This window comes from Rana temporaria, chromosome 5 (assembly GCF_905171775.1).
Source record: "Rana temporaria chromosome 5, aRanTem1.1, whole genome shotgun sequence".
Classification (NCBI taxonomy): domain Eukaryota; kingdom Metazoa; phylum Chordata; class Amphibia; order Anura; family Ranidae; genus Rana; species Rana temporaria.
In genome coordinates, this window is record NC_053493.1 from 401,094,336 (window position 1) to 401,119,897 (window position 25,562).

The 25,562-nt window shown below is 43.7% G+C and overlaps 2 protein-coding genes across 3 annotated transcripts in view; one reads left to right on the forward strand and one right to left on the reverse strand.

Annotated features, from left to right (window-relative positions):
* SLA (Src like adaptor) overlaps positions 1-12,086 on the reverse strand; it is a 60,561-nt gene extending 48,475 nt beyond the window's left edge. For both annotated transcript variants that reach the window (XM_040354990.1, XM_040354989.1), the window contains exon 1: positions 11,880-12,086. The gene's annotated coding sequence lies outside the window, so the exon portion shown is untranslated. The remainder of the gene's footprint in view (positions 1-11,879) is intronic.
* TG (thyroglobulin) overlaps positions 1-25,562 on the forward strand; it is a 426,102-nt gene that overhangs the window by 289,945 nt on the left and 110,595 nt on the right. The window lies entirely within an intron of this gene.

The following is a 25,562-nucleotide window of genomic DNA, read 5'->3' on the forward strand; positions in this document are numbered from 1 at the left end:
TGCATCGCCCGCAGGGATTGGCTGAGCGGCGCATATACAGAATACATACAGCCTTACAGAGCACCCGGCGGGCTGATATCGATCGAGCAGCTGCTTCACCCAGCATATAAGACGACCCTCGGTTTTTGGCTGTGTAATTACGGTGTAAAAGGTCGTCTTATACGCCGGAAAATACGGTATATTGATAGGTTTATGCCACTAGTTATAGGGGGAGATTTACTAAGACTGGAGCACTCATAATCTGGCACAGCTGTGCATGGTATCCAATCGGCTTCTAACTTCAGCTTGTTCAGTTAAAGGGGTTGTAAAGGTTCATTTTTATTTTCAAAATAGGTTCCTTTAAGCTAGTGCATTGTTGGTTCACTTACATTTTCCTTCGATTTCCTTTCTAAATGTTTTTTTTTCTTTGTCTGAATTTCTCACTTCCTGTTTCTCCTTAGTAAGCTCGCCCCCATAGTTCGAGCCATTCTGGCTGGGGGTTAGTCGGCGTGCTCGCCCCCTCCCTTGGGATTACATCCCTCCGGGGAGACGACGTGATTGGATACAGCCGATCAGCAAGTCCCGCTCATGAATCATTTGCCGGTGACTTGTCGTTAAGGTTCCCCTAACAAGATGGTTCCTGTAAGGACTGCGCAGGCGCAATCCTTGCCGACAGAAATCTCCGAACCTCGGCCGGCATCCAGGCTCATTCTTTAACATCCCTGTGGATTGGAGGATGTTAAAAAAAGACCCAGGAGGCCGAGCGAGCGGAGCGAGGACGTGAGGGCGACTGGCCACTTTCCTCAAATTCCACGTTGCCCTGGATGCCGGCCGAGGCAAGGATTGCGCCTGCGCAGTCCTTACAGGAACCATCTCGTTAGCCGGAACCATATCGGCAGATCACCGGGACGTGCTAACGAAGTCCCACTGTGTTCAATCACAGCAGAGCAAGCAGGCGGGAACACCCGGAACCCTAAAAAACGCCACAGCGCACAGGTAAGCATCTACACATGTACGGGTTTCCCTTCGGGAAAAATGCCATGAGAGCTTTTGGCCAGGAAAAAACGTCTGTGTGTATGCGCCATCGCAGTTTTCCCAACAGGAAAACTGCCGGAAAAAAAAGAGAACCAGTCCTCTTTTTTCCCGCCGGGATTCCCGGCGTTTTTTAACCCAGCAGTGGAGGTGGAGGAGCATACACACGGCCGGATTTCCCAACCAAAGCCCTCATGGCAGTTTTCCTGTCGGGAAACCCGATCGTGTGTAGGGGGAAAAAGTTACCGAGCAGGTTCTCGATTTTCCCCTCGGGTTTCCCTGCGGACTTTTTTACCGCCGGGAATCCCGTATGTGTGTACGAGACTTTACGTTCGCTGCCTGTACAAGACACCCCGCGCCACAGTATATGTACGCTAATGTTGTAATGAAATATGCACACATACAGTAAAACCTCGGTTTGCAAGCATAATTCGTTCCACAAACATGCTTGTAATCCAAAGCACTTGTAAATCAAAGCATTTTTTTTTTTAAATAAGTTGCTAAATGTTGTACCTTCATTAAATGTAACCATATTGCTACACTTAGAGGCCCCTCTCTTCTTTTTTATACTCAGTTGTGACATGACGCTACTCTTATATCAAGACATCGCTTGTATATCAAGGCACAATTTATTAAAACATTTTGCTTGTCTTGCAAAACGCTCTCAAACCAAGTTACTCTCAAACCAAGGTTTTACTGTACATAGGTTTTTGGAAGCAGAGACTAGAAGCTCCTAGTTTTAAAACAATATTATTTTCTATTTTACAGTATCCTGAATTAGAGAATCAAAGCCCCACCAAAAAATAAATTCTCTACGACTTTTATTTTTTGATGCTGTTTCCTTGTACTACTTAGCATGAAAACCACAGTGATAGTTCAGAGGCACGAAAAACAGATGTCAGGCAAAAATGATATCTCAAGCGTCAGCTAAACTTTAGCAGGTATTGTTTTTCTGCTCTGAATAAATCGATAAAATCTCATATAAAAACCTTTTATTACATTATATGAAGTTTCAAATGTGACCATACTGTAAGTGATTTTAACATAAAGTAAGTCTAAATCAAGGGCAGGCAGCAGGAGAGGTGTCAGCATAGTCAGGAGGGTATGGTGAGGATATACGTTGTCAGGAAAGAGCAACAGTGCAGTAGTAATAATAGTAGTAATAATAACCATCAGGAGACTTCATATAACTAAAGGATTATTGCTTCTCCTACAATTAGGCTTAATTTCCACTGGCGTTTTTACAGCCACTGTTGTTAGCCTTTTTTACAGCTTAAAAACGCCTGTCCATGTTTATTTAGTAAAAAAAAAAGCTTTAAAAATGCCGCGGTTGCGTTTTTGAGCGTTTTCGCGCATTTTTGAGCATTTTTTACGTCTGGCGTTTTTACAGCTCTACTCTGGAGCTTCAGAACGCCCTGGTCCTGCGTTTTTTTTTACAGCTCAAAAACGCCTATGCCATTTGCAGCCCAAAAACGCCTATGTGGGCATGATGCCATAGAATAACATGGACAGGCGTTTTTAAGCTGTAAAAAACGCTCAGAAAAGTGGCTGTAAAAACGTCAGTGGAAATGAAGCCTTACTGTATATACTCCAGTATAACCCGACCCGAATATAAGCCGAAGCACCTAATGTTACCACAAAAACCGGGGAAAACGTATTGATTCGAGTATAGGCCTAGGGTGTCCATCTGTGTGCCTCACTTTGCCTCACTGTGTCCATGCCTCACTGTGTCCATGTGCATGCTTCACTGTGTCCATGCCTCACTGTGCCTCACTTTGCCTCACTGTGCCCATGCCTCACTGTGCCCATGCCTCACTGTGTCCATGACTAGACTGACGTTTAACATGGGAGTCTATGGAAGGGGTGCCCGGCTTTGAAAAATTGGTGCTCCCCGGCTCCACGTGTAGAGGAGGAAGAGTTGGGCTACATGTGTGACAAGTTTGGGGTCCAGGGGACCTACGGCCGGCCGGTCATGGGTCCCCAAAATCCGGGAGATCAGGCGCAAAAAGGTGACTCGAGTATAAGCCGAGGGGGGCATTTTCAGCACAAAAAAATGTGCTGAAAAACTCTGCTTATACTCGAGTATATACGGTACATTAAAGCAGTGGTTGTCAAAATATGAATTAAAAAGGGCCTCAAATGCGGCCCCCTGACATCACCAAAGGGCCGCACGCAATGTTCAATATATGTAATGCTTGAGAGGACTGTCAAACTGCAAACCTGATAGAGGAAACGAGGGTCAGAGAGTGAGGACAGGATACATTGTTAGCTGGAGATATGCTGCAGAAGACAATACGAAACTAGGAACATTCTACATAAGACTAGTAGAGATCAATGCTCTTACCCTAATCATTGTTCCCACTACAGACTGCTGTGGTCCAACGGTCGCACATCATACAGGGAGTGCAGAATTATTAGGCAAGTTGTATTTTTGAGGATTCATTTTATTATTGAACAACAACCATGTTCTCAATGACCCCAAAAAACTCATTAATATCAAAGCTGAATATTTTTGGAAGTAGTTTTTAGTTTGTTTTTAGTTTTAGCTATTTTAGGGGGATATATGTGTGTGCAGGTGACTATTACTGTGCATAATTATTAGGCAACTTAACAAAAAAAAAATATATACCCATTTCAATTATTTATTTTTACCAGTGAAACCAATATAACATCTCAACATTCACAAATATACATTTCTGACATTCAAAAACAAAACAAAAACAAATAAGTGACCAATATAGCCACCTTTCTTTGCATGGACACTCAAAAGCCTGCCATCCATGGATTCTGTCAGTGTTTTGATCTGTTCACCATCAACATTGCGTGCAGCAGCAACCACAGCCTCCCAGACACTGTTCAGAGAGGTGTACTGTTTTCCCTCCTTGTAAATCTCACATTTGATGATGGACCACAGGTTCTCAATGGGGTTCAGATCAGGTGAACAAGGAGGCCATGTCATTAGTTTTTCTTCTTTTATACACTTTCTTGCCAGCCACGCTGTGGAGTACTTGGACGCGTGTGATGGAGCATTGTCCTGCATGAAAATCATGTTTTTCTTGAAGGATGGTGACTTCTTCCTGTACCACTGCTTGAAGAAGGTGTCTTCCAGAAACTGGCAGTAGGACTGGGAGTTGAGTTTGACTCCATCCTCAACCCGAAAAGGCCCCACAAGCTCATCTTTGATGATACCAGCCCATACCAGTACTCCACCTCCACCTTGCTGGCGTCTGAGTCGGACTGGAGCTCTCTGCCCTTTACCAATCCAGCCACGGGGCCATCCATCTGGCCCATCAAGACTCACTCTCATTTCATCAGTCCATAAAACCTTAGAAAAATCAGTCTTGAGATATTTCTTGGCCCAGTCTTGACGTTTCAGCTTGTGTGTCTTGTTCAGTGGTGGTCGTCTTTCAGCCTTTCTTACCTTGGCCATGTCTCTGAGTATTGCACACCTTGTGCTTTTGGGCACTCCAGTGATGTTGCAGCTCTGAAATATGGCCAAACTGGTGGCAAGTGGCATCTTGGCAGCTGCACGCTTGACTTTTCTCAGTTCATGGGCAGTTATTTTGCGCCTTGGTTTTTCCACACGCTTCTTGCGACCCTGTTGACTATTTTGAATGAAACGCTTGATTGTTCGATGATCACGCTTCAGAAGCTTTGCAATTTTAGGAGTGCTGCATCCCTCTGCTAGATATCTCTCTATTTTTGACTTTTCTGAGCCTGTCAAGTCCTTCTTTTGACCCATTTTGCCAAAGGAAAGGAAGTTGACTAATAATTCTGCACACCTGATATAGGGTGTTGATGTCATTAGACCACACCCCTTCTCATTACAGAGATGCACATCACCTAATATGCTTAATTGGTAGTAGGCTTTCGAGCCTATACAGCTTGGAGTAAGACAACATGCATAAAGAGGATGATGTGGTCAAAATACTAATTTGCCTAATAATTCTGCACTGCCTGTATACCAAAGGGCTGCAGGTTGGGCTCCAGGGCTTTAAAGGCTTGTTCACCTTAGTGGTGCCCTCAAAGGGCCATAGGTTGGACACTAGGGCCTCGTACACACGATAGGTTAACCAGAGGACAATGGTCTGATGTTTTCATCAGTCAAAACCGATCGTGTGTGGGCCCCATAGGTTATTTAACCATCGGTTAAAAAAAAGCCAACTTGCTTTAAATTTAACCGATGGATTCCTAACCGATAGGCCAAAACCGATCGTTAGTAGGCACGACCATCGGTTAAAAATCCACGCATGCTCAGAATCAAGTCGACGCATGTTTGGAAGCATTGAACTTCATTTTTTTCAGCACGTCGTTGTGTTTTAGTCACCGCGTTCTGACACGATCGTTTTTTTAACCGATGGTGTGTAGGCGCGACGGACCATCAGTCAGCTTCATCGGTTAACCAATGAAAACGGTCCTTCAGACCGTTCTTATCGGATGGACTGATCGTGTGTACGAGGCTTTAGGCTTTAAAGGCTTGTTCACATGAGTGGTGTCCTCAAAGGGACGTAGGTTGGGCACCAGGGCTTTAAAGGCTTGTTCACATTAGGGATGCCCTCAATGGACCATAGGTTGGGCACCAGGGCTTTAAAGGCTTGTTCACATTAGGGGGTGTCCTTAAAGGGTCATAGGTTGGGCACCAGGGCTATAAGGGCTTTTTCACATGAGTCCTGCCCTCAAAGGCCATAGGTTGGGCACTGGGGCTTTAAAGGCTTGTTCATGTGAGTGGTACCCTCAAGGAGGGCGTAGGTTGAGCACCAGGGCTTTAAAGGCTAGTTCACATGAGTGATGCCCTCAAAGAGCCATAGGTTGGGCACCAGGGCTTTAAAGGCTAGTTTGTATGAGTGGTGCCCTCAAGGGGCCATAGGTTGGACAATAGGGCTTTTAAAGGCTTGTTCACATGAGTGGTGCCCTCAAAGGGATGTAGGTTGGGCACCAAGGCTTTAAAGGCTTGTTCACATGAGTGGTGCCCTCTGAAGAGCGATCCTTTTATTGGGAATTTGACAGTCTGTGAGGGGGTGATATGTCGCCTCCTCACCACCTGATTTAACCCTATACCTGCCACAGTACTGCGCCACAAGGTTGCCAGGCAAATGTGGTGCAATGCTTGGTAAAACGTCATGGTGCCTTATTTTTGCTGCCGCCGTAAAGCACAGAATCATGGCCACGGCACGTGCACAGCTGTGAGTATCGTATTTATCGGCGTATACCGCGCACTTTTTTGGGCAAAATCGTGGGTATACGCCGATACCCGCTTTCCCGCGCCGAGTTTGAATACTGCGCCGACATATACCGAGCGCAGTACACTCGTGCATTGTCGGGCAGTCTCGGGTCCTCTCGCGCTGACTTCCTGGACGTACAGGACGTGAGCGCGAGAGTAGCCGAGCCTGCCTGACAATACACGAGTGTACTGTGCTCTGTTTGTTTCTGGGAGTGGAAGTGAAGGGAGATCCCCCTAACTGACAGTAATAGATTAAAATAAAAAACCCTTACAAGGGTCTTAATTCCCTATTGTATTCCCAAAGTAAAAATACAATTTCCGACATATTTTGATACCAAGCCCCCACCCTCTTCTCCCTTCTTAAATAGGCTCTTAAAGTATCTAAATACCAATTGTTATAATATTGATTGACGCCACTTGAAAAACAAAAAACATTCCGTCAAGTAAACAAAGCCGATCACAGATGGTGGTGAAGGGCCAATTACAGTGGCCCTTTACCATGTGATCAGCTGTGTCCAATCACAGTGTAAACAAACTTTCTGACTATCGGCAGTACATTCCTCATCCGCAGTCACAGCGTGAGGAGAGAACCAACAATCCTGATAGGGGACATGTACACAGATAATCAGGGCACTGATTATTAGTGCGCCCCATATTGATGGCCATTTAGTGCCCCCTCATCAGTGCCGCCTATCAGTACCCATTAGTGCCACCTCTCAGTGCCACATATCAGTGTAGCCTCATCAGTCCCCTTTAGTGTAGCCTGTCAGTGCCCATTAGTGCCACCTATCAGTACCCATTAGTGCCACCTCTCAGTGCCACGTATCAGTGTAGCCTCCTCAGTGCCCATCAGTGCAGCCTGTCAGTGCCCATCAGTGCAGCCTCATCTGCGCACATCAGTGAAGGAGCAAAGTTAACGATTTTCAACATTTTATAACAGAAACTAAAAAAAGTTGATGTTTTTTTCAAAAAAAAATCAGGATTTTTTCATTTGTTTAGCAAAAAATAAAAAAAAACTAGTGGTGATTAAATACAACCAAAAGAAAGCTCTATCCGTCTCAAAACATATATAACAATTTAATATGGGTAGAATGTTGCATGACTGCGCAATTGTCAGTTAAAGCGACGCAGTGCCGAATTCACAAAAAGTGCTCTGGTCAGGAAGAGGGTAAATTCCGGGGCTGAAGAGGTTAAACATTCCCAGACCCTGCCTGTGCATAATAGAACAAAGATTATAATTTATTTATTTTTGTAAAGAAAAAAGATTCATTTAATTTTTAGTTTGTATCGCTACAGTACTTTTTGTCCTTTGGCACTCGAACTGCGTAGAAGGTGAGGCAGTCATCTTGCCCTGGGTCTTCAAAATAGCGTCCAAAAGTTTCTCAAAGTGATCACATGACAGCAGAGAATTGCAACGTTTGATTTAATAAACGTTTGGACACTATTTTGAAGACCTGCGGTGTGGTGGGGATATGTGCTTTAACCTTGTGTGTGCTTCAGCACCCTCCTGTTACAAGCCGTTTCCAGCAATGCGTGTGACGGGAATATTTTTCAAGGCGCACCCAGTTGCACCAAGTAACCTACCAGCAGAAATATTGCTTACAATGTTATTTTCCTGCTCTGGTTTAGAATATCTGTGCAGCCAAACAAATTGTGTAAAGGCAGAGTTGATCTTTAACTGGCCAAAACGCTTTGGGCCAGATCCACGTAGCGCGGCGCTTCTTTACGTCCGGCGTAGTGTATCTCAGATACACTACGCCGCCGTAACTTACAGTGTATTTCCCGTATCCTCAAAGAATTTGCGCCGTAAGTTACGGCGGCGTAGTGTAACTGTGTCGGCGTAAGGGCGCGCAATTCAAATGGATGAGATGGGGGCGTGTTTTATAGTAATACGTCTTGACCCGACGTAAATTATGTTTTTTCTGAACGGCGCATGCGCCGTCCGTGGGGGTATCCCAGTGCGCATGCTCCAAATTAACCTGCAACAAGCCAATGCTTTTGACGTGAACGTCATTCTACGCAAAGCCCTATTCGCGAACGTTTTACGCAAACGACGTACACGACGGAAAATTCGACGCTGGCCCGACGTCCATACTTAACATTGGCTACGCCTCATGTAGCAGCGGTAACGTTACGCCGAAAAAAGCCTTACGGAAACTACGTAAAAAAATGCGCCGGCCAGACGTACGTTTGTGGATTGGCGTATCTAGCTAATTTGCATACTCGACGCGGAAATCGAAGGAAACGCCACCTAGCGGCCAGCGTAAATATGCACCTTAGATCCGACGGCGTACTAAGACGTACGCCAGTCGGATCTAGCCCAGCTTCAGGCGTATCTTGTTTTTTGGATACAAAACAAAGATACGCCCGGAGCAAAATAGAAGTTGCGCGGCGTATCAATAGATACGCCAGCGTAACTTCTTTGTGGATCTGGCCCATAATGCGTAACTACTAATTTGCGCCTGGTGAGTTTGAGCTACGTTAATCAGAACAATGACCACACCTGGGCATTGAGGGAAAAATGGGCGCATGTTGCATTTTTATGAACCGCAATGTGCAAAAATGAACATCAATGCGCATCAGTTTAACGTGCCTATAATACAAAATACAGTAAAACCTTGGTTTGAGAGTAACTTGGTTTGAGAGCGTTTTGCAAGAATTTGTAATACATTTTGACTTGACAAGCAATGTCTTGATATAAGAGTAGCGTCATGTCACAACTGAGTATAAAAGAAAAGATAGGCGCCTCTAATGCCCTGTACACACGATCGGTTCATCCGATTTAAACGGTCTGATGGATTTTTCCATCAGATATCCGATGAAGCTGACTTTCATCAGTCGTGCCTACACACCATCAGTTAATAAAACGATCGTGTCAGAACGCGGTGACGTAAAACACAACGCTGTGCTGAGAAAAATGAAGTTCAATGCTTCCGAGCATGCGTCGACTTGATTCTGAGCATGCGTGGATTTTTAACCGATGGAGGTGCCCACAGACAATCGTTTTTTTTCTATCGGTTTTTTAACCTTCAGGTAATTTTAAAACAAGTTCCTATTTTTTTCACCGATGGATAAAAAACCGATGGGGCCCACACATGATCGGTTCGTCTGATGAAAATGGTCCATCAGACGAACCGTTCGTGTGTACGCGGCATAAGTGTAGCAATATGGTTACATTTAGGCTGCATTCACACCTGAGCGTTTTGTCGCCTGAAGCGTGAAGCTCCAAAACGCTAGAGGGGAAAAAAAAAAAAATTTCTCTATGGAGATGGTTCACATCTCCACTCCAAAACGCCTGACGCCGAACGCCTGAAGCTCAAACAAGATCCGGACCCTTTTTTGTCGCACGAATTGGGCGGATTTGGGCGTTTTAGAACGTTTGTATTCCCATAGAAAGTAATGGAAACGCTCGATTCAAGCGTCTAGCGCGACAACGAGCATTTCTACGGGCGTTTTGTCGCTTTAATCTGTTTTGTGAAATAGAACATTTCACCCAGGCAGAAGATAAAAAAAATCTACAAACATAGCAACAAGTGATGAAAGAGATGATCATTTTTCCTATTGGCTAAAATAAATAACGTTGAAGTTCAAAAACGTCGGACAACGCTGTATGCAAACGCGTGAATACGCGCGACAAAACGTCGGAAAAAAATACCAAAAACGCTATGCTCAGGTGTGAATGCAGCCTTAATGAAGGTACAACATTTGGCAACTCCAGTGGTTGATGATTAAAAGAGTCACATCTAAGTATGGAGGCATCCGGGGTAAAGCTGTCCACATAGACCATCCTCCACACCACCATCAATGTCGTCTCTTCCACGAGCGGTTCAATCGCTCTACTGCAGGGTAGTCTTCCCGGTCATGATTGCAGACTGACAGCGGTGAGAGGCAAGGGTGAGGAGGATGGTCTCTGTAGACAGCTTTACCCCGGATCCCTGCATACTTAGATGTGCCTCTTTTAAACATCAACCATGTGAGTTGCCAAATGTTGTACCTTCATTAAATGTAACCATATTCGTTAGAGGCTCCTCTCTTCTCTTTTATACTCTGGAACTCCGGCTGGATTTTTCTTCTAATCCCCTTGTGGAGGTTTCCATTTGTGGATGGGCATTTTATGGTTACACAACCTATCACATTGCTATTATCTTTTTATATGGACTATGAACTGAAGGATTTATGAATAAATGGTTGTGGAACGAATCATTGGAGTTTCCATTATTTCTTATGGGGAAATTCGCTTTGATATACAAGTGCTTTGGATTACAAGCATGTTTCTGGAACTAATTATGCTCGCAATCCAAGGTTTTACTGTAATGCCCCATACACACGAGCGGAATTTCCGCCAGCAAAAGTCTAATGTGAGCTTTTCATCGGAAATTCCGAACGTGTGAATGCTCCATCAGACTTTTGCTGGCGGAATTTCCTCCAGCAAAAGTTTGAGAGCAAGTTCTCAATTTTTCAGATGGAAAAAAATCCTATCGGAAAATTCCGACGGGGGGAAAAAAAACTCGGAAACTGCTCGGGAAACAATTCGACGCATGCTCGGAAGCATTGAACTTCTTTTTCTCGCCTCGTCATAGTGTTGTACATCACCGCGTTCTTAAAGCGGGGGTTCACCCTAAAAAAAATAATTTCTTTCTCTACCAAACAAACGAGCATACTAGCGTCGGCTACAGTATGCGTTTTTTTTTTTTTTTTTTGGCGGTGTACTTACGGTTTAATCCGTAACTTTCGTTTCAGAGTCCGGCCGGGAAATGGGCGTTCCTATGAAGAGGGGTACATGATTGACGTCCAGCTATGGCGCGTCATGCCTTCGGAAAAAAGCTGATATAGGACGGCATATACGGCACATATACGGCACCTGCGCAGTCAGCTCCTAGTCAGTGCGCAGGCGCCGTATAGCGCCGTGAAGAGCCGAGTCCTACTCCGGCTATTTTCGTAACATGTGACGCGCCATTGCCGGCCGTCAATCATGTTCCACTCTTCATAGGAACGCCCATTCCCCGCGGGTGTCTGAAACAAAACTTACAGATTAAACCGTAAGTACAGCACAAAAAAAAAAAAAAAAGGCATACTGTAGCTGATGCTAATATGCTAGTTTGGAGGGTAAAAAGTTGTCTTTTTGGGTGAACCTCCGCTTTAACGCTCGAAAGTTCAGAGAACTTTTCTGTGACCGTGTGTTTGCAAGCCAAGCTTGAGCGGAATTCCGTCAGAAAAAAGTTGGATGGTTTTTCCGACGGAAATTCCGCTCGTGTGTACTATTTTGACCTGTGGTCTGGTCTATACAGAAAACACAATACAGTAAAATATGTTAAAAACGAATGTCAAATGCACTTTAACAAGTATCAACGCACGTGCGTTTTCTATGCGTTGTAGGGTGGATGAGCCCTCCAACAAATAAGGCGAAAAGTAATGTGGCAACCAATCAGAAATGATCTGTGGTAGATCGGACTGCAGTAAACTGGATTGTTGTTGGTTGCTCTGGGTTGCACGTCAACTTTTGGACTTTTTTTGAAAAGGGAATTTTTTAAATAAAACAATATGAAGAAATAAAAAATAAAAAAAAACGTGCAATATAATTTTCATCCTCAAAAATTCTCCCAGTTTTAGAGGATGGTTCTTCTGTAGCTAATGAAATGTGACTGACCTGAGAAGATTCCATGGTAGCGAATGGCAGCGCTCAGCGCGATGTTGATCTGTCAAACTTCAGCTCGTCGACTAACAGAGAGACACCGACAATTCAACTGTTATGAAAGTCACACGCTCAGGCAGAACGTCAGTTGCAAAACAGGCCACAGACTTCCTCTGTCTCTACAAAGAACGTTTCTAGCTCTTACGGAGAAGTCAAGTTCCTGTTTAATGAGACATTCGATAGTTCTGTTCTGCAAAACATTTCTTCAGCAGAACCTTGACAATTCTGTTTACCTTGTCGCCAAGATCTGTAGGCTTTTGTATCAGTCCGGCAAGTTTCCAATAAAAGTACGTAACTAATAATAATGATAATAATAAAAAAAAAAAAATGATCCTACAAATGTGAACACTACTAGGTAGATTCAGTAAGAGTTAGGCCGGCTTATCAGTAGATAAGCCGACCTAACTCTGAATCTACGCCGACCTATGTTTAAGCGTATGCTCAAACAGAGATACACTTAAACATATCTAAGATAGGACGGCTTGCGCCGTCCTATCTTAGGTTGCAATATTTTGGATGGCCGCTAGGTGGCGCTTCCATTGCGGCCGGCGTAGAATATGTAAATGAGTTTATACGCCGATTCACGAACGTACGCCCGGCCGCCGCAGTCGATTCACGCCGTTTCCGTAAGGCATTAGCAGGCCTAAAGTTATTCCACCTATTAGGTGGAATATCAATGTTAAAATATTGCCGCCGTTCCCGCCGCGAGATTCGAATTTTTAACGTCGTTTGCGTAAGTCGTCCGCGAATCGGGATTTACGTCGTTTACGTTCACGTCGAAATCAATAGGCCCGTGCGGCGTACGTAGCCGCAATGCACACTGGGAAATGTAGGCGCCCGGCGCATGCGCACTTAAAAAAAAAAATTAAAAACGTGAGGTCAAGCCTCATTACCATCAAACACGCCCCCCTCCAACACATTTGAATTTTGCGCCCTTACGCCCGCCCGCTTTAGGCTACGCCGCCGTATATTAGCAGGCAAGTATATTGAGAATCATTACTAGCCTAGCTAATTTACGGCGGCGTAGCCTAAACAGGCTAAGCTACGCCGCCGCATCTTTAAGCACTCGTAGCTGAATCTACCTATACGTCTTTTTCCATACGCTCCCCAACAGTGAGCACCATATGCAAATTTCAAGTCATGTCAAGGTGGATCTCAGGCATCCTATGTTGCAATGCAAGTACACCTCTGTTGGTTGCTGAAGGATAGGCATTGTTTTGTGTCATGCCGCATGGGGTGAAGTCCCAGAGCTCTGACTTGGCTGCAAGGCAAAAATTGCATAAGGTAAGCATTACTTTTTCCAGTCGCTGCCCAACAGCGCCATATGCATATTTCTGGCAAGATGGATCTCAGGCATCCTATGTTGCAATGCATCTACACCTCTGTTGGTTACTGACGTTTTTGCATTGTTTGCTGGATGGGGTAAAGTCCGAGAGCCCTGAGCCTCGGATTTGCATATGGTTATTAAAAAGTACGGCGCTAATTGTAAACAACAATGTGAGAGGTCATGTGTTAATAAACCTTATGATAAAAATACCAAATGAATGCTTAAAGTGGAGTTCCACCCATTTTTTTATGTTTGTCTGTGCTGCATGCTCTAATCTCATAGTGTTCAGAATTGACAATTTTTATTTAATTTGTTGCTTGTAAATACCTTTATTTTGTAGTCCTTCATTACTTCCTCCTCCTTATTAGCCTAGGCTATTTGCAAGGGTTTCTGGGATAGGCATCATGTTTCCCAGTAGTCCTTGCAAACCTGACTGAAACCTATTACACTGCTTGTGCACTGAGCATGTGCGAGATATGCAAAGCTGAAATCCAGGAAGTCATACAGTCTGGCTTCATGATGCACACACTTAAGATGGCCACGGTCTATTTCTAGATTATAAACTATCTAAATGCTGTAACAACCTAACAAAACGGACCTTAGTTTACAGACTAACTTTACTAGAATACATTAAGCTTGTGTATTACAGGGGTATTTATATTTAAAAAGTGAAATTGTGGGTGGAACTCCCCTTTAAGTGATATATCAAATTGTGAAAAAATATATATATATCAATAACTATAATACATTATAAAAGCAAGTAAATATAAACCAAATTAATAATTTGTAACTGTGAAGAAATGTATTCCAATAAGTGAATGAATAAAGTCCCACAATAATGAGTTGACAGGTAAATCACAGACGAAGATAGTATGATTCAAACTCAGTCCTTAGAGGGTTAATCCATAATGGTGCATAGAGGGAAGCTTATGATAGAAAAAGCTTCATCCACCAGGAAGGCACCCAGAAGTGGTAATGTAGTCTCCTTACCCTAACTGTGTGACCACTGTACCGGCGGTCTCTCCAAGCATTGGGATTTTAGGTCTCCCTATAGACCCACTGTAAGATGTCAGGAATGGTGTCTATTGTCTCAAAAAAATATGAACAGGAAAGGAGACCATAGCGTAATACCGTAAACATTTTTTTTATTTAATTGCCAAGAAGAATTTGCACTTACAAAGTGGTAATTAAAGTTGCGCAATGAAAACAATCCAATGAAAGAGCGGCGTCTCATTCTCCTGTCTGCTGTGCTCCGTGCTGTGTTTCTCCGTATGGAGAGGCGTGATGACATCAAACCTGCAAGCCACACCTACGCGTTTCGCCATCAACGGACGTCGTCTGGAATTGACTGCATATGGTGCTCAATAAAAAATAATTAGATTAGAAAAACCTAAAAACTAAATAATATAGTCCATAAGTGCTTGAATAATTGAACAATAGATGCTGAACACCAGTGCTCTGTGCAGAAATCCAAAGGCTGATAAATTAGCATGTCCAAAAAAGTGATAAATGATCCACCAATCAGTAGAAATTGCTCCTTACCGACTTGCCATGATCCTTTATGACAGAGGATCACTAAAAGCATGTAATTGAAATTCTCAATCCAACCACGCAGCTCAAACAAATCCGATCTTTAAGCAGTGAATCTTATCCAATAATGATCATAGGTCATCAGCATATGTACCTGATATGTAAGAGATAATGATAGCTCCACATTAACCACTTCCGGACCGCCGCATGTACATTTACGTCGGCAGAATGGCACGGACAGGCACATCAACGTACCTGTACGTGCCTGCCTAGACGTGGGTCGGGGGTCCGATCGGGCCCCCCCCGTACATGCGGCGGTTCCCTTGGCTTCAGGAGCGATCCGGGACGACGGCGCGGCTATTCGTTTCTAGCCGCTCCGTCGCGTTCGCTCGGCGGAGCTGAAGAACGGGGAGAGCCGTATGTAAACACGGCTTCCCCGTGCTTCACTGTGGCGGCTGCATCGATCGAGTGATCCCTTTTATAGGGAGACTCGATCGATGACGTCAGACCTACAGCCACACCCCCCTACAGTTGTATACACACACTAGGTGAACCCTAACTCCTACAGCGCCGCCTGTGGTTAACTTAACTCCCAAACTGCAACTGTCATTTTCACAATAAACAATGCAATTTAAATGCATTTTTTTGCTGTGAAAATGACAATGGTCCCAAAAATGTGTCAAAATTGTCCGAAGTGTCCGCCATAATGTCGCAGTCACGAAAAAAATCGATGATCGCCGCCATTAGTAGTAAAAAAAAAATAATAATAATAAAACTATCCCCTATTTTGTAAACGCTATAAATTTTGCGCAAACCAATCGATAAACGCTTATTGCGATTTTTTTTTTACCAAAAATAGGTAGAAGAATATGTATCGGCCTAAACTGAGGAAAAAAAATAATTTTATATATGTTTTTGGGGGATATTTATTATAGCAAAAAGTAAAAAATATTGTTTTTTTTCAAAACTGTCGCTCTATTTTTGTTTATAGCGCAAAAAATAAAAACCGCAGAGGTGATCAAATACCACCAAAAGAAAGCTCTATTTGTGGGGAAAATAGGACGCCAATTTTGTTTGGGAGCCACGTCGCACGACCGCGCAATTGTCTGTTAAAGCGACGCAGTGCCGAATTGTAGAAACCCCTTGGGTCATTTAGCAGCATATTGGTCCGGTCCTTAAGTGGTTAAACGTATAAAAATATTTATTAAGAAAGTTGGTGTTAAACTTACAATGTTGCAGGAAAAAATAGGCCTCAAATCTGGTTTTGCGGCCGGTACACAGAATCCAGACACCCCGTCCTACTGGGGAATCGTATGGAGCTTGAGGTGACGTCAGTGCGCCGCTCCGCCCTACGTCCGTTTCGTAATAACTTACTTCGTCCAGGGGCACTTTCTTTTTAGCACTTTTAGCGCAGTTTCTTCCAATTTTTCCATGCATATGGTGCTCACCTGGGTGCAGGGGAATCGGCAGTGTCAAGGAGCGAATAGGCGGTGTAGCAGCAAGTTGTGTGGAGTGATAAAGTATTGAGGCCAGAGGGACAGGATAACAGCGAGACAATTATTATTTTCAAAAACAAAAAAACTCTGCGCTAATAAACCCAAAAACCTACCCACAATGTGTAAAAATGTGTTATAAATCACAGCTCCACATTTAATCAAATGTAAACGGAAAGCTGCCAACATAAATACCCACATACAGATATTCAAAATAATCTAAAACCATTCATATAAAGCGCTTATTATTATTTTTAGGAGGTTAGCAGTGGCAGCCCTTGTGTTTTCATAGGACAGATACACAAAGCATGCCCGGATTTCAATATACCCACTCTAGTTTGGCACTATTCCTATGGCCCTTTAATACTCGTAGAAACAGCTTCCAATGCTTTAAAGGGAATGATAATTTTTTTTTTTTATTCCATATTTTTTAATTGAAAATATTTTACAGAAAAACAGACAGAACACAAAATCAGAATAACAATTAAAATAACAGACAGGTTTGTGTTGTTGATTCTTCGCTAGTGTTGAGCGGAATACGCCATATTCGATTTCGCGATATATCGCGAATATATAGCCGAATATTCGTGAAATATTCGCTAAAATCGAATATTCGTGATATTTTATCCCAAAAATTTTTTTGAGAAATTTCGCTAATGCGAATGCGAAACTGATTGCGAAATTTCGCTAATGCGAAATTGATTGCGACATTTTGAAACATTCAATGGACCCTGCAACTAACAAGGTATTAATAAAATAAATACATTATTATATAGATTTGAGGGTTTACTTTGACCAATTTGTATATTGATTAGTTTAATAAATATTGAATAACCATAGATTTGGAAAATACAAGTAAACCGTTTACGTTGACATCTCTTAAATGTCTTTATGTTAAACAGTTATTATTCTCATTAAAGAGGTGAAATGCAAATGATGATGACACGGGACAAAAGATGGAAAATTCTTTGAAGATGTGATACACTGGAAAAACGCACAGAAACACTCCACTCTCTCCTATGACAACTGTGGTAGGAGAACTCTGATTGGCTCTGATGCAAAAGAAGGACGGAGAAAGTATTCCCTGGAAACCTTGGGCCAAATCCTCAAAAATCCTGCTTAACTTATTTTTTCCCATTTAAGTTACACTGACTTAAAATTTCTACCTAAGTGCCCGATCCACAAAGCACTTACCTAGAAATTTCAGGCCGTGTAACTTAAATGTCTCTGGCGCAAGGCGGTCCTCTTCTGCAGGGGGCGATGACAATTTAAATGAGGCGCGCTCCCGCGCCGGCTGTACTGCGCATGCTCGTGACGTCATTTTCCCGACGGGCAGCGTGCGAAATTACGTTACGTCGGGCTTTGTGGATTGCGACGGGACAATAAAGTTGCGTCGGGTAAAAAAAAAGTTACGCGCCGGGAAAAAAAAATCAAAATTAAAAAAAAAACGCGGCGATCGAAAAAAAGATCTGTTTTTACAAGGTGTTACTAGTTTACACTTTGTAAAAGCAGAACTAATTTTACATATGCAAACGTAAACTTACGCAGAAAACACAAAGCTGAAAAGCTTTGTGGATCTCCGTAAGTCCTCATTTGCATACGCAAAGCGGCATTTCGACTCAAAATGCCCCCAGCGGCGGATGCGGTACTGCATCCTAAGATCCGACAGTGTAAGTCTCTTACAGATGTCGGATCTTCTGCCTATCTTTGGAAAACTGCTTCTGAGGATCAGTTCCAAAGATAGGCACAGGGATACGCAGGCTGAACAGCAGTTCCGCCTGCGTATCCCTTTTGAGGATTTGGCCCCTTGTCTCTCCACCAGGAGCAACATTTTGTAGCCTATAGGCAAGATGGGATAAATATAGACTAGTTGGTAGATGTGGATGGTAAAGTATGTTTGCATTTGTGAGATTTCTATATTGCAATCCAACATGCCCAGACATGGTTGTACTTAGTGGATTCTGTCTTGGGCAACATGTATAAGTTCTTCCATACCATGTATCAATTCTAGAACACCATTCTTGAGTGTTGGGGATATCTTCTTATACAGGTGAAACTCGAAAAATTAGAATATCGTGCAAAAGTTCATTTATTTCACTAATGCAACTCAAAAGGTGAAACTAATATATGAGAGAGACTTATGACATGCAAAGCAAGATAGTTCAAGCCGTGATTTGTCAAAATTGTGATGATTACGGCTTACAGCTCATGAAAACCCCAAATCCACAATCTCAGAAAATTTGAATATTGTAAAAAGGTGTAATATTCTAGGCTCTTAGGCCCAGATTCTCAAAGGGCTTACGACGGCGCAACGCCATGTACGCAGTCGTAAGTCCTAATCTGGGCCGTCATATCTATGCAACTGATTCTTAGAATCAGTTACGCATAGATATCCATTAGATCCGACAGGTGTAAGGCTCTTACGCTGTCGGATCTTAAATGCAATTTTTTTTTTGTCCGCTAGGTATCGCCTCCATCGTTTTCCCCATCGAGTATGCAAATTAGCTAGATACGCGAATTCCAGAACGTACGCGCGGCCGACGCAGTTACGACGTTTACGTTAGGTTTTTCCGGCGTAAAGTTGCCCTTGCTATATGAGGGGCAACCAATGTTAAGTATGGCCGTCGTTCCCGCGTCGAAATTTATAAATTTACGTTGTTTGCGTAAGTCGTACGTGAATGGGGCTGGACGCCATTTACGTTCACGTCGAAACCAATGATGTCCTTGTGACGTCATTTGGAGCAATGCGCCCTGGGATATTTTTCGGACGGCGCATGCGCAGTACGTTCGGCGCGGGAACGCATTTAATTTAAATGTTACACGCCCCCTTCCCGCCTAATTTGAATTAGGCGGGCTTGCGCCGGGTGATTTACGATACGCCGCCGCAACTTTACATGCAAGTGCTTTGTGAATAAAGCACTTGCCTGTAAAACTTGCGGCGGCGTAACGTAAATGAGATACGTTACGCCCGCCGACATTTACGCCATTCTGGGCCAAAGTGTCCCACTCTAATCAGCTAATTAAGCCATAATACCTGCAAAGGGTTCCTGAGCCTTTAAATGGTCTCTCAGTCTGGTTCAGTAGAAATCACAATCATGGGAAAGACTGCTGACCTGACAGTTGTGCAGAAAACCATCATTGACACCCTCCGTAAGGAGGGAAAGCCTCAAAAGGTAATTGCAAAAGAAGTTGGATGTTCCCAAAGTGCTGTATCAAAGCACATTAAACCCAGGTTCACACTGGGCTGCGGGAGTGAAGCCGTGCAAGTTCAGCCGAACTCGCACGATTTCACTCCCGCTGGCAGTCCTGATTTCGGCCGCGATTTTAGCGACATCTGTCCAGATGTCAATGTAAATCGCGGGCGGAAATTGAAAAAAGTAGTACAGAAACTACTTTTTGAAATCGATGCAGCTCTGCAGATGCGGCGTTGCACCGATTAGGACAGTGCCATTGCCGGCAATTTGCGGCAAATACCGCCGTTTTGACATGCCAAATCGAATGTCAAAATGGAAACCAAGGAGCCGGAGTATGGAGGAAGAATGGAGAGGCTCACACTGCAAGATGCTTGAAGTCCAGTGAGAAGTTTCCACAGTCTGTGATGATTTGGGGAGCCGTGTCATCTGCTGGTGTTGGTCCACTGTGCTTCATTAAGTCCGGGGTCACCGCAGCCGTCTACCAGGAGATTTTGGAGCTGTTCATGCTTCCTTCCACAGACGGGCTCCATGGAGATGCCGACTTCATTTTTCAGCAGGACTTGGCACCTGCCCACACTGCCAAAAGCACCAAAACCTGGTACAATAACCGTGGGATTACTGTGCTTGATTGGCCAGAAAACTTGCCTGACCTGAACCCCATAGAGAATCTCTGGGGCATTGCCAAGAGAAAGATGAGAGACATGAGACCGAACAATGCAGAAGAGCTGAAGGCCGCTATTGAAGCATCCTGGTCTTCCATAACACCTCAGCAGTGCCACAGGCTGATCACTTCCATGCCACGCCGCATTGAGGGGCCCAAACCAAGTACTGAGTACATATACATGCTTCTACTTTTCAGAGGTCCGATATTGTTCTATGTACAATCCTTGTTTTATTGGTTGCATGTAATATTCAAATTTCCTGAGATTGTGGATTTGGGGTTTTCATGAGCTGTAAGCCATAATCATCACAATTATGACAAATCATGGCTTGAACTATCTTGCTTTGCATGTAATGAGTCTATCTCATACATTAGTTTCACCTTTTAAGTTGCATTAGTGAAATAAATGAACTTTTGCACGATATTCAAATTTTTCGCGTTTCACCTGTACAGTTTATGAATGTACATTTGGGCTGGATTGAATAAATGTATTGTGAGTGATTTGGCATATTGGGTTGGGACTTTAAGGCCCCGTACACACGACCAAACATGTATGCTGAAACTGGTCCGCGGGCCAGTTTCAGCATACATGTTCGGTCGTGTGTAGGCGCGAGCGGGCCGAATTCCAGCAAACATTTGCCCGCCGGGCCTTTTCCCAGCGGGCAAATATTCCTGGACGTGTTTTAAAACCGTCCGCTGGAATCCTGCCCGCTCGGACATGTACGGTCGTCAGTACAGACCTACCGTACATGTCCGAGCGCCCGCCGTCCCTCGCATGCGTCGAATGACTTTGACGCATGCGTGGAAGCCTTTAAATGGCAGGCCCGCCCACGTCGCCGCGTCATCGCCGCGGCGACGACGCGGACACGCCCCGCGTAGTGTTTACGCGCGGACTTCTGTACGATGGTTAGTACAACCATCGTAGAGAAGCCCTCTGGCAGGCATGTACGGTGAAAACGGTCCGACGGACCGGTTTCACCGTACATGTTTGCTCGTGAGTACCCGGCCTAAGACATTCACAGAGCACTTTTTGGTCATAGTATTTATTCGTTCACTGAATAAGAAAGGTCAATATTTTTTCCCCAACCTTTATAAAGCTGCATCAGTGTTTGAATGTGACATTAGGGAATAGAAATTGAAGATAAGAATGTTTTTGTGGCGTGTTACAATGCAAGGTTTCTCATAAAGGATACATGTTCCTGCTAAAAGCACCGAAGTGAATGGGGGAAGTGAGCAAATGCCTAGTTTGTAACTTCAACCACCAGGGTTTCTAGACTTGTTCCAGTATGTCATTTAGTGCCCAATTCTCGAGAATTTTATCTTTGAAGAAAAATGTCCCAGCTCTGGACCTCCTCTGATTGAGCCAAGAATGAAAAAAATGGTATTTAGGCCTAGAATAAAAGAGTTGTATCTTTTAGGAGTCATTGGGGCCCAACGGTGTTAAAATGGCAAATTTCCTACAAACTATAGACACGTGTTAGGAAGATAGGCCTGGTAAGTGGGTGGTGTAAATTGTCTGGAGCCAGGTGCGCATTGGGCAGTCATGGAAGTCAATACATTTTGAGTGCATGTGTATAATATATATATATATATATATGTGTGTATATATATATATATATATATATATATATATATATATATATATATATATTAGGGTTGTCCCGATACCACTTTTTTAGGACTGAGTACAAGTACCGATACTTTTTTTCAAGTAGTCGCCGATACCGAATACCGATACTTTTTTTAAATGTGTCCCCAAATGCAGCCATGTCCCCCACATATGCAGCCATGTCCCCCCCAGCCATGTCCCTCACATATGCAGCCATGTCCCTCACATATGCAGCCATGTCCCTCACATATGCAGCCATGTCCCTCACATATGCAGCCATGTCCCTCACATATGCAGCCATGTCCCTCTAGCCATGTCCCTCACATATGCAGCCATGTCCCTCTAGCCATGTCCCTCACATATGCAGCCATGTCCCTCACATATGCAGCCATGTCCCTCACATATGCAGCCATGTCCCTCTAGCCATGTCCCTCACATATGCAGCCATGTCCCTCACATATGCAGCCATGTCCCTCACATATGCAGCCATGTCCCTCACATATGCAGCCATGTCCCTCTAGCCATGTCCCTCACATATGCAGCCATGTCCCTCTAGCCATGTCCCTCACATATGCAGCCATGTCCCAAGTCCAGCCATGTCCTGAGTCCAGCCATGTCCCCCATACCTTTGCCGCCGCCGCATGGAGAAGATCACAGCATTCATTTGAATAGCTGTGATGTTCCCGCACGGCGTTTAACCCATGCGGCGGTGCGGTGCGATGCGGCGGCTTTCGATGCGGCGGCGGCAGCGGCGGGGGGGAAGTATTCTATTTAGGTATCGGGGGTATTTGCACGAGTACGAGTACTCCCGCAAATACTCGGTATCGGTCCCGATACCGATACTGGTATCGGTATCTGGACAACCCTAATATATATAATGTGTATTCACACACTATAGACCAGGCATGTCCAAAGTCCGGCCCGGGGGCCAAATGCGGCCCCCCTGTTGATTTAATATGGCACCCCTGGGGATTTGGATATATATATATTGTTTGTGGCCCCCAGGGCCACAAAAGATATATACTGTATTTATTGGCACTGCCTTGGAGGGGACATGGAGGGGGCAGGACGAGCGCCGTCCGATTACATGAAGAGAATCTCCTGTTTATTTAGCAACGTCTCTATTGGAAGTCCCATCTCCTGGGATGCCACTGGACGACTGTTCTGTCTATCATAGGAGGCGGGACTTTGTATTAAAGAGGCCACAGGGTAAACAAGAGATTCTTGTCCCGCCCCCTTCCCTCTGCCCTCCGAGGCTGTAGATGGGCATTGTTCAGGCTGCACTAATGGCAATGGTAAGGCTGCATTCATGGCACATGTGAGGCTGCATTTATGGCACATGTGAGGCTGCATTGGTTGCAATGGTAAGGCTGCATTCATGGCACATGTGAGGCTGCATTGGTTGCAATGGTGAGGTTGCAATGGTACGGCTGCATTGGTTGCAATGGTAAGGCTGCATTCATGGCAATAGTAAGGCTGCATTCATGGCAATGGTAAGGCTGCATTCATGGCAATGGTAAGCCTGTGCGTGTTGTACGCCGATAAATACGGTATATCCAAATAACACGCCCAAGCTCATCCTTAGTCCTAAGCAGCGCTCTTCACCACACACAGCCACAAAGGCAAGATAATTCTTGTTGGGCAGTGTATTAGTGCTCAGACGAACACACTTAGACTGAATTTCAATGGTTCAAAGAATGTCAGGCAAAATAGTCGGCCCTCACGCATGTTCACTTAATCAAATCTGGCCCTCTTTGAAAACAGTTTGGACACCCCTGCTATAGACTATACATTTAATAAAAGCTTCACAGAATTCTCAGAGCATTACAGTGGAACCTCGGATTACGCACATAATCTGTTCCAGGAGAATGCTCGTAATCCAACGTACTCGCATATCAAAGCGAGTTTCCCCATTAAAGTCAATGGAAACGAAAATAATTTGTTCCGCATTGACTTGAATGGCATGCAATACCACATGCGGCCAGAGGTGCCGGAGAGCCTCGGAAACGGCCGTAAAGGCCAGAGGGGACACCTCGGCTGACCTTGGCAAACCTCGGAAAGACTCCGTTCCCAAGGTTTGCCGAGATCAGCTGAGCTCTCCCTGGGCTTTTACGTGCATTTCCGAACTGCGCAGTGGCGGCGTCCAGCTCGGGTCTGGCGCCCCCCACCTCAGGCGAAAACACCGTACTGCACACCACTTTGGCCTGAATCCTGCTTGTTTTGCGAGACAACACTCGCAAACCGAGTTAGGATTTTTTTAAATACAGTGCTCGTATTGCGTTACTTGCAATCCGAGGTTCCACTGTGTGTGTGTGTATATATATATATATATATATATATATATATATATATATATATATATACACACACTATAGACTATACATTTAATAAAAGCTTCACAGATTTCTCAGAGCATTATCTCTTTTTTTATGGAGAAAAAGTACTGCATTGGCTGTGGTGTGCTTTCAGGCTCCTTCTCCCTGGCTAAAAGTTTTTAAGGCGTTCTCTGAATGAAGTTACTCCTCTCATTCATGTATTCATTTGTGCATTAATTTGAGTACATTGCAGCTTGAGCTATTGAGTCCTGTACACAACAGACAAGAGAGGAGCAAAGGAGAATGCGCTGGTAATGGTGGTTGCTAGAAACATAGTAAGTCCAAGCACTCATGACTTTCTTAGTTAAGGTTCCTGTGCATTTTGTAGAACGTTTTAAATAACACGGGATGCTCAACAAATGATTTAACATGGTTTCTTATGGGTCTTGTTTACATTTATGCAGTTAAGAGGTGCAGGAACTTTTTTCTTGCAGGAAGGTGCATTTTGGTTCCATAGAAGTACATAAAAATACACAAGAAATGCATGAAAAGCACACACAGGCAGCAAGAAGCGGTAGAAATTCCACTTCTCTATATGATGCTTGGTTCCCTCCAAACAGGAGTGTATGGGCAATGGCTGAATGAGACCTGCAGAGGACCACAGAGAGGTCTGCTGTATTTTATATGTTCATTGGAGTGCCCTGATGATAGAATTTAGATATGTGCACTGCCGAAAATTGTGTTCGTTTTCTTTACATTTGTGTTTTTTTTTTGTAAATTCTTTAAATTCGGAAATTCGAAAATTCTGAATTTTGGAAATTCAAAAATCCAAATTTTCAGAATTTTCTCATTTCCAGTCTCGAGTTTCTGATTTTCTCATCTTCGATTTTTGAATTTTTGAATTTCGGATTTTTGAATTTCAAATTTTGGAAGTTTTGAATTACCTCATTTCGAATTTTTCGAATTTCCAAATTTCCGAAATTTTAATATTCCGAAGTTCTGAAATTTCGAATTTACAAAATGTTGAATTTTCTCATTTCCGAAATTCTGAATTTCGAATTTACAAAATTTAGAATTTTCAAATTTCCGAAATTCTGAATTTCGAACATTCAAAATTTCGGAAATCCGAAAATTTCAGAAATTTCGGAAATCCGAAAATTTCAGAAATTGAAGTATTCGGAAAATCGAAAATTTCGGAATTAACAAATTTGTCAAAATTATTTTAAAAACGAATTCGGAACTCAACAAATTTAATAGAATTTACATTTATTTTCGAGAGGAAAATATTAGTCTCCTTGGTGGAGGAAGTCTGGAGCTCTGACAAATACTCTGTCAAAGAGTTTGTGCTACAGGGTTATAAAAGGTCAGTTTGTGGTTCATCCCCTCAGTATCCAGCTTATAACTAAAATGTAAGCTTTGAGTGGACTGATCCTGTAGATTAGCTCAGAACAACCTTTCTCAACCGTTTTACCATGGAGGATACCTTTAAATAACTTTCAGGTGTGATGG